This window comes from Chlorocebus sabaeus, chromosome 7, assembly GCF_047675955.1.
Source record: "Chlorocebus sabaeus isolate Y175 chromosome 7, mChlSab1.0.hap1, whole genome shotgun sequence".
NCBI classification, from domain to species: Eukaryota; Metazoa; Chordata; class Mammalia; order Primates; family Cercopithecidae; genus Chlorocebus; species Chlorocebus sabaeus.
This window is the reverse complement of record NC_132910.1, coordinates 34,287,707-34,296,350: the sequence shown is the minus strand read 5'-3', so window position 1 is coordinate 34,296,350 and position 8,644 is coordinate 34,287,707. Positions and strand designations below refer to the sequence as shown.

The window sequence follows — 8,644 nt, the reverse complement described above, 5'->3', positions numbered from 1 at the left end:
TTAGGTTCTTTCAAAGTTTGTTGGTGATTTGTTACTGATCATCAGTTCATGCACAGATAGCAAAGCACAAAGTGCATAGTAGTGTTGCCTCCGTGACCCCAGAGATTAAACTTGTGACCATTTACAGAAATGGATAATCAAAATAGGTAATTGGTCAACAAGGGACAGGGCAGCAAAGAAAAGTGATAGTTGGATATGGAAGTGAAGTTGGATATGATTAGAAGATTTGAAAGTGGTGACAGCAAAGCAAAGATAGGTTGAGACCCAGACCTGCATAAAGCTGTAACACAGGCCTATTGAAAAAGTATGATAAATGTAAAAAGGTAAACTTGCTTCAACGTCTTTCAGTTTTAATTGCACTAGGAACAGAAAGCTGCTTGCGGTTTGGAGCATTTACTTGTTTGAAGACTAATCAAAAATCCCAATCAGTTTGACTAGCATTCAGGCCAAAGTGATAACCTTAGTTACTGCGTTGAAAGAAAATGGTAATTAGAAGACTGAAAGAAAATATATTACTACCAGTTAAAGCTGGGTTCATTATTTCAGAAGTTGGCGTGAATTAATGTTAAGCTATCTTTGAAGCTGCAAGCTTCAGATGGAATGTTACAGAAGATGTAGCTGACTGGGAATGTTGACACTGCTGCTGTTCAAGAGGCAGGATCCTGCTTTAGCCACCCAAAGTGCAAGAGTTGGCTTTGAATGCTAGGTGTAATGAGAAAAGAACTTGTCTAGAAGTTAGGAGACCTGGGTTGAATCCAGTTTCTGGTAGTTTAGCAAGTGATTTTCCTTTGGCTTTACCTCGCTGTAAAATAATTCCTCCCTAAACTAAAAGTACACCCAGACAACGCATCTAATTAGATTTGAAGCTCTGGGGAAACTAGTAACAGTGGAAGGCGAGTGCTACCGGGTCTCAATACCATGGGATAGTAACAAGTATGAAAGGGTACTAATTGATAACACCGTAACACCCCATCTATGCCTCTCTGTCCACAATAGCCTTTGGGTATGCCCAGATAGTTTCGCTTTGTGTAAGTTCTCAAAATGCCAGAATGTGTAATCAAGTGGGTAATTTTAAGAACTCAGTCACAAATTACAATAAAGCTCTTGCAGCCCAATTTTCCACGTGGTTTGGCTCGGGCAGTGTCGCCAGGGGCTGCAGACGCCTCACAGGACTAGTGCTACGTGGCCTTCCTGCGGACCACGGCGGTTATTCGGCCGGACGGAGACACCCTCTGCACTAGTCCTTTACCTGCTAGTCCTGGCTACCGCATCCATATTCTGCAAGCCGCCCCTCAGAAAAGGGTTTACATTCGCGCGGGCGCGATGACCGCAGAGCGCGCCCAACCCGCAGAGCCATACCCTGCACCTCAGCCTACCGCCGGTCCCGGAAGTGCCGTGGCGGGCCGTGCGTCGGGGTGGGCGGGGAGAAATGTCGCTCCCGGAAGTGTTGGGCGGCAGGGCGTGGCTGCGGCTGCGGCTGCCACGTTGGAACGGAACGTGGAGGTGGCCCTGGCCCGGGAGGAGGGGCGGCGGCGAATGCTTGGAGACTCCGACGGGCGCTGCACTAACGCAGGATCCGGCTGCTCAAGGTCCTTGCCAGGTGTGTCCACCCGTTGCTTTTTGTCCTCTTCGCCGGTCCTTAAGCCTTGCGGTAGAGCCCAGGCCAAAACTGGGACCGCAGCCTGGTCTCCGCTGCCCCGCGCCAGCCTGAGGCCCGGTCTCTGGTGACGGCGCGCCCCCAGTCTTGGTTTTGGGCCCGGCGGAACAACGCCTGGCGTCTGGACTCCTTCAGTGATCGCGCCCGTCCGCATCCGCCGACGTCTCCACTGCTGAGCAAAAGCCACCCGAGGCTGGCGACGGTGTCTTGCCGGGGAGTCGTAGCCGGGCTGGTAACTGGAGTTTGAGGTTAGGAGACTTTCAGACCCTTGTGCACAAAGAGGTGCGGTCCCCAAGGGTGAGGAAAGGAAAAAAATCTAAGGATTACTTTGGTTGACTTTAGTTTGGTTAGGATTTGTTTGTACTTGAACTGTTGCCAGATTTATAGTTAAAGGTTCATAGGTTTGAACTGACGTCTACTGTCATTTAACTAGGATTGGATTATTTTAAGGACAGTGGTAGCCAGGCGCAGCCTGTACTTTGAGGGCAGTCTCATTAAGTGTTACATGTTTTTGCTAATAAGTTGTTAAATTACGGGGCTGTTGTAAAATAAACCAAAATATTGCCTGGACTTGTGGGCATTATAAAATTTTCCTTGCGCTTAAGGAACTAATTTTACGTAGGGCTTTTTGAAGTTGCAGTGATCTGATAGTCTATGACAAATCCTTTCTCCTATTTTTTTCTAACTATAGAAAACTGAAATTTGGTTGTCTTTGTGGGCAGTTATAACTGTATTTAATCAGTAAAGCTGTGTTCTTGTTATAGCGTCTAGCGTTTTCTGTACCTCCGATTATTCAAGGGTTGGCAAAAGCTTACTCTCCTTTTTTGTTTTTGTTTTGTTTTTTGTTTGTTTGTTTGTTTTTTGGTTTTTTTGAGAGTCTCGCTCTGTCACCCAGGCTGGAGTGCTGTGGCGCGATCTCAGCTCACTGCAACCTCCGTCTCCCGGGTTCAAGTGATTCTCTTGCCTCAGCCTCCTGAGTAGCTGGTATTACAGGCGCCCGCCACCACGCCCGTCCAATTTTTGTGTTTTTAGTAGAGACTGGGTTTCACCATGTTGGTCAGGCTGATCTCGCACTCCTGACCTCAAGTGATCCGCCCGCATTGGCCTCCCAAAGTGCTGGGATTACAGGCATGAGCCACCACGCCCAGCCTACTCTCCTTTAGTGGTTCTTCTGTGCTTCTTGTTTCTCAGTATTCCTTAATTACAGCTCAGGGAGAGGTTTGTAGACTCCAAGAACTTTTGGATAACTCGTGGTGTTTTTGTAGTTTTGTAGTGATTTTGTCTTACATACGTCCACGGTTATTTTTGAAACTTGAAATTTAAGGTAGATTTAGAATAATATTGCTTAATTTTATATAGGCAAATTCTTTATTGAAACTGTGGGAATAGAAGTAAATTTGTAAACTGTGAAGAGCAATGATTCACAATTTTGGGGGGATTTCACTGTCTTATGGGAATCTAATGAAAGCATTGGAAGAATGCAAATATACACACGTAGGATTTTCTTTTTTTATTATTTTACTTTTTTTTTTTTTGAGACAGGGTCACTCTTTGTTGCCCAGATTGGAGTGCAGTGGTGCAGTCATAGCTCACTATAACCTTGAACTCTTGGACTCAAGAGATCCTCCCTCCTCAGCCTCAGAAGTAGCTAGGAATATGCACGTGGCACACGCCCAGTTAATCTCTTATTTTTTATAGGGATGGGGGTTTCACTACGTTCCCCAGGCTGGACTCAAGCTCCTGCTCTCAAGTGACATGTAGGATTTTCTGTGTACATAATATTATGAAGTTTGCAAGTTAAAAACTCCTGTAAGGGGATATTACTAGATTGATTTACATTGATTACATTGTTTTTAGAAATGTCATTAGGTTAATTTCAGCTCAAAAAGTTTTATTATACTGAAGATTAATATGACACCAATTAGTTCAGTAACCAGTGCACAGTTACTTTCTCCTTTGATTTGGTTTGGGTTGAGTGAAATGAACCTAGGACATTGAAAATAATAAATCCTCTGAACAATTGTTTCTATCCATATTGAGATATTTTGCCCACAGAAAATGAATTTTTACTAAAAGCAATGCCAACTAGGGATTGTATACCTGGTTTGGGAATCAAAGTTCCAATTCTATTACCTCTTTAACTTTTTACTTGCTTTCTGAGGTATGGGTCAGCTCTATATAGCATTGTAAGGTTGGTACTTTTCAAAGAATAGTGCTGTTGGGTTTTAGTATTGCTTCAGAAAATTTACATTTTGAAAATGAGCAGAAAGAAAAAAGTTTCCACCTAACTGAATGCAATTATCGAGAGAAAGTTGCATGAAAAATAAGAGTTCTAGTCTGGAATATAAATATTCCTCAATAAATCTTTTTTTTTTTTTTTTTTTTCCTGAGACAGAGTCTTGCTCTGTCTCCTTGGCTGGAGTGCAATGGCACGATCTCGGCTCACTGCAAACTCCGCCTCCTGGGTTCAAGCGATTCTCCTCCCTCAATCTCCTGAGTAGCAGGAATACAGGCATGCGCCACCACGCCCGGCTAATTTGTGTATTTTTTAGTAGAGACAGAGTTTCACCATGTTGGTGAGTCTGGTCTCGAACTCCTAACCTCGTGATCTGCCCACCTCGGCCTCCCAAAGAGCTGGGATTACAGCCGGGAGCCACTGCGCCCGGCCATATGTATTTTTTAAATTTATTTATTTTTTGAGATGGAGTCTAGCTCTGTCTCCCGGGCTCACTGCAGCCTCTGACTCACTGCAACCTCTGCCTCCCAGGTTCAAGCGATTCTTCTGCCTCATTCTCCTGAGTAGCTGGGATTACAGGTGCGCACCACCACGCCCGGCTAATTTTGGTATTTTTTAGTAGAGATGGGGTTTCCCCGTGTTGGCCAGGCTGGTCCCGAACTTCCGGCCTCAAGTGATCCGCCCACTTCGGCCTCCCAAAGTGCTGGGATTACAGGCACGAGCCACTGCGCCTGGCCAATAGATGTATTTTTGAAGGTTCATGGTAGTAGACGTTTTAAATGGTGATGTTTGTGATAACTGTCATTTATGAGCATTTGTTTATATATGCCAGTCACTGTTCTAACTACTCTGAGTAATACCACTTATTTCTCACAACAACCCTATAGTATAGATACTGTTATCCTTATTTTAATGAGAGAGGAGCCAGGACATACATGGATAAAGGGACATTACTAAAGTCAGAGGTAGACATGGTGAAGCTGGAATTTAAACTGAGGGTGTCTGCTCTAGACCCCATGCTCTTAATTGCTGTGGTATAGATACTGTCTTGTAGATGGCATATATGAACAAGCGATTGTCCACACAATTTTCTTTTAGTCTTGTCTTGTCCCTTTCTTCCTTTCTTCCTTTCTTTCTTTCTTTCTTCCTTTCTTCCTTTCTTCCTTTCTTCCTTTCTTCCTTTCTTCTTTCTTTCCTTTCTTTCCTTTCTTCTTTCTTTCGTGTGTGTGTGTGTGTGTGTGTGTGTGTGTGTGTGTGTGTGTGTGTCGGAGTTTCGCTCTTGTTGCCCAGGCTGGAGTGCCGTGGCGCAATCTCGGCTCACTGCAACCTCTGCCTCCCAGGTTCAAGGGATTCTCCTGCCTTGGCCTCTGGAGTAGCTGGGTTTACAGACGCCTGCCACCAAGCCCGGCTAATTTTTTGTATTTTTAGTAGAGACAGGGTTTCGCCACGTTGGTCAGGCTGATCTCGAACTCCTGACCTCAGGTGATCCTCCTCCTGCCTCTGCCTCCCAAAGTGCTCGGATTACAGGCGTGAGCCACTGCGCCCGGCCTTCTTTTTATATTTTCGTAGTGATTATGTTCTGTTTAAAATAGTATTGAGTGAAACAAGTATTCATAGTATAAATTGTAATCACGTTTAATATTGAAAAAACATTACACACGGCTTTTAAAGTAAGTCTTGCTTGGGAAGTATGTATGGTTTAATCTAAAACCTTTTCCTGTTTTTGAGCGTGATGGCTCATGCCCGTAATCCTAGAACTTTGGGAGGCTAAGGAAGGATGATTGCTTGAGGCCAAGAGTTCAAGACCAACCTGGCCAACATAGTGAGAACCTGTCTCTGTAAAAAAAAAAAAAAAAAAAAAAAAAAAAAAAATTAAAATACATTTTTAAAAATACCTTTTTGGGCAGGTGTAGTGGCTCACTCCTGTAATCCCAGCACTTTGGGAGGCCGAGGTGGGCTGACCACGAGGTCAGAAGTTTGAGACCAGCCTGACCAACATGGTGAAACTCTGTCTCTACTAAAAAATACATAAATTAGCTGGGGGTGGTGGTGTGTGCCTATAATCCCAGCTACTTGGGAGGCTGAAGCAGGAGAATCACTTGAACCCGGGAGGCGGAGGTTGCAGTGAGCCAATTTCATGCCATTGCACTCCAGCTTTGGTGATAGAGTGAGACTCCATCTCAAAAAAAAAAAAAAAAAGACTTTTCGTATTTTTAAGAAAATCATTTACAACTGAATGATTATTTCCAAGAGAAGGAAATATGCATATCCAGGTTTAACTATATTTTCATGGCATTCTTAGTAATTTTGAGAATGATTGCAATAAGTAGATCGATTATGGTACTCTTATTTAATTAGATTCAGGGCATATAATATAGTTCTAGGCCATTGTAGTATAGTGATTCTTTTTTGTTTTTTTTTTTTAAATAGATGGTATTGAAACCTTATATTCAGTACAGGTTAATAAGCAGAACTGCTTCTCATGGAACACTGAGTACTAAGGCTAAGAAATAAACTTTAGTAAATGCTTTGAATTCCCATTTAACCATTTTATGTTCGTATAAATGTGTCTCTTTCTTTTTCAATGTTACACATTAACCAAGCATTAATGAATTAGGTAGTCCTTGTACTTTAGCTCTTGGAAGTACTATTATTGTATTCCTTTTTTTTTATAATATAGCTATTTTGCTTTCACTTTTAGAAATTATTCTGAAGCCATCTTATAACCTTTTCCCCCTTAACAATACTTTCTCCTTTTTTAAAAAGTAAATGATCCTTTAAAGAGTTAAGAATTTAAAAGTAAATGTTTTATCTGAAACTGGTCATTCTAGTTCATTAGTCTACTTGTTTTCCCCTAAATATAAACTTTTAAAATAAATCAGAACTTTCTGCATATCTCCTAGTGTGCTAAGCAATTTTGAGTCTAAAAAGGGGTAAAAGTTTTGAAAAAGACATTATTTGTCTAGTTGATGAGATAAGATAGCACATAAGGCAACTGGTTAAAAAGTAATCGGAAAATATGTCAACAATATGTGCTAGTAGAATGTTACAAAATGTTTATTAAAATAGAATGATATTATTATAAAATGCTTAAATTGTAGTACTGACAAATATAAACTTGTGGTGAGTATTTAGATCAATGTGGATTGAATCATCAGGGCAGTTTTCGTGGAGGAGCTGGAACTTGAATTTATTACTAAAGATTAGATGAGACAGTTGGCAAAGAGGAAGAAGAGGAAATTCATGTTAAGAAAATAAATGCCTTTTTTATATCTTAGAAAGTTGGAATTTTTTCCCCGCAAATAACCCTGAAGTTTTCTTGTTTAATCTCATGATAGCAGTAATCTTTAAAAATAGCAAGCCTATCAAAAGCACTAACCCATGTGCTAAGCACTTTGTTTGGCTCCCTATTATAAAACATATGATCTCATTGGAACCTCACAACATCCCATGAGGTTGTCACTCTTTTCCCTGTTTTACGAATGTAGAAACTGGGGCTCAGGGAGGTTAAATAATGTGTCCAAAGTATCATAGCTAATAAGTGGCAGAGTCAGTAGTCAAATTGAGAATTAACTCCAGAGACCATGCTTTTAGCTATGTGATACATCCTGCCTCCTAATCTCACTTTGCCCTAACCTAACACAATTTCTAAAATGCATTTCTTCAGTTTCATCATGCATGCTGGTTGCTTTGTTATTGTTTCTCCTAAATGTTAATATTTCCTCTATGATATGAAAATTGAATACCTGAACTTGTTGGAAGTAATAAGAACTTGGACTCCGGAGCTAAACTTGCGAGTTCCGATCTTGGCTCTAGCCCCTTGCCCCCTTGCTAGCATGTACAGATTGTCTAACTTTCTGTGTCTTAATTTTTTCCTCTATAAAATCTCCTTCAAATATAAACAATTTGCAGGTACAAGACTCGAGGCATATGTTTAAGGCAATCTTAAGGAAAATGTTAGAGGATAGACTCTGGAGCTGAGTAAGGAAACTGGCAAAAAAGTCCTGTTGGATAGCATGGAGTATCCTTTTTAACTGCAGGGCTGAAACTGGAACAAAAGTGAGAATGAGGAAGAAAGAATAAAATGTAAATATTAAATGTCCAATAATATAGGGATTGGTTATACGACTAATAAAAAGAGAAGAGGAAAGAAATTGGAGGTAGAATAAGTTTGTGAATTGCCACATCTGTAATGGTTGTGAGTCAGAGGACATCATTTAAAGCTGACAAATCAGTTAGTAGAAGTATAAGCAGTTCAAAGGTAAACACTGAGAAAGATAATACTATTGATTGTAACTGTGTTGTGTGGAGGGGCAGTAAGATTATACAAGCTAATTTCATAAGTGCTCATAGTAGGGAGTTAATAGTTTCTGTGTAAAGAAATAGAGGATTAATGGTGTTAAGTAAAATATTTAAAATTACAATTAAAAAGATAAAATCAAACACATAATGAAAATATACGTCATCCTAATTATCAGAAAAATGGTAATTGCACAAAAAAAGATGACTTTTTAAAAATTATTACCCAAAGATATTAAACCAAAGTAAAATATGACAAAACTAAGACCAACTATGTCTGTCATGTCATTTTAAATATCCTTAGCTAACCTACTGAAAAGATTTTCAAATTGGATTACCAATAAAATCTGTTGGTTTTTTGGTTTTTTGTTTCTTTGTTGCCGTATAGCTAATGATGACATAATTCTGAAGGGCAAAAGTATACATGTAAAGGCAAACAAAAGGTGGAATTC

At 40.7% G+C, this 8,644-nt stretch overlaps 1 protein-coding gene across 50 annotated transcripts in view; it reads left to right on the top strand.

Annotated features, from left to right (window-relative positions):
* Positions 1-1,469: 1,469 nt before the first annotated feature.
* SEC31A (SEC31 homolog A, COPII coat complex component) overlaps positions 1,470-8,644 on the top strand; it is an 81,000-nt gene continuing 73,825 nt past the window's right edge. For 29 of the 50 annotated variants that reach the window (XM_007999083.3, XM_007999079.3, XM_007999078.3 and 26 more), the window contains exon 1: positions 1,470-1,600. The gene's annotated coding sequence lies outside the window, so the exon portion shown is untranslated. Of the gene's footprint in view, positions 1,906-8,644 lie in introns of all 50 variants that reach the window. The other 21 variants (XM_073017460.1, XM_073017456.1, XM_073017453.1 and 18 more) reach the window with 3 other exon arrangements.